Raw genomic sequence first — 1,138 nt, 5'->3', positions numbered from 1 at the left:
AGCCCACCTTTCACCTTTCGAAACCAAGTAAAATTTCTTCCAATAGCCCCCATATCAAACAAATTACATTAAGCCAAGGTTTCAGCAAACTTCTCCGATCTTGCATTATAAAAGGAACCTCCTCTCACCTCGTTCTGCATCAGAATATCATTAAAATCACCTAGCACAATCCAAGGGCCTTGAATCATATTAGAGACCTTGATCAAATCATTCCACAACCTCATACGCCGATGAACATGAGGATTAGCATACACAACACTACAAAAACTAGAAAAAGCACCCATCTGAATCTCAAGGCTAATACACTGATCAACTGCATCTAAAACTCTCACTGATATTGAAGGATTAGAACATAAAATCCAAATTCCTCCACTGTGACCACTTGCCTCTACAACACCAACATCCCGATAACCAAGCTTGCTCCATAAATATTTCAAACGCTCAAAGGGTACATGAGTTTCCAGAATAATAAAAAAAGTTGGATGATATTTGCTAACTAACTCTTTGCAGTGAATTCGGGCCAATTTGTTAGAAGCCCCTCTAATATTCCAGGAAAGAAAATTGATATCTATATTATCCATAAAACTAAATTATCAAAAAAGACACCAACCTCAGGCGAGAACTTTTATGAAGAAGTAGATGGGCCACCAGGATTTTTTTGAGAGTCCTGCTTCTCCATTCCCAACACTTGTTCTGGAGCACTTCTCATCGCATTAGATGACGTAGAAGGTGAAATCCGTTGCCGCTGACCCACTCCGCCATCAATGCTCAACGGCACCTGCGAGCTTTGGAGAGATGCCGGTCTCAGCCTCTTATGGTCGGTCTTGACAATTGCGAAATAATTAATACTAGTGGATTACTTTTTATTTATTAAATGTATTTAATTATAATAAATATCAAATTAATAAAAATGATTATAATGCATGTTAAGTATTTTGTTTTGTCTAATGAATAGTTTTCTATTCAAATTTTAAAAATAGGAACAAAATTTTCGATAGGTAAATCTCTTTCGATGACGACGAGAATGATAATAATAATAATAATAATATCTTTTAGGTTAACAAGGTTGGGTGGCTAATAATATAGTATTAGAACTTTAGTATGACCAATATGATTAATGGCACAACAAAGGTAGAGA

This window comes from Arachis duranensis, chromosome 4, assembly GCF_000817695.3.
Source record: "Arachis duranensis cultivar V14167 chromosome 4, aradu.V14167.gnm2.J7QH, whole genome shotgun sequence".
In the NCBI taxonomy this organism is placed as follows: domain Eukaryota; kingdom Viridiplantae; phylum Streptophyta; class Magnoliopsida; order Fabales; family Fabaceae; genus Arachis; species Arachis duranensis.
This window is presented reverse-complemented; position numbering follows the sequence as displayed.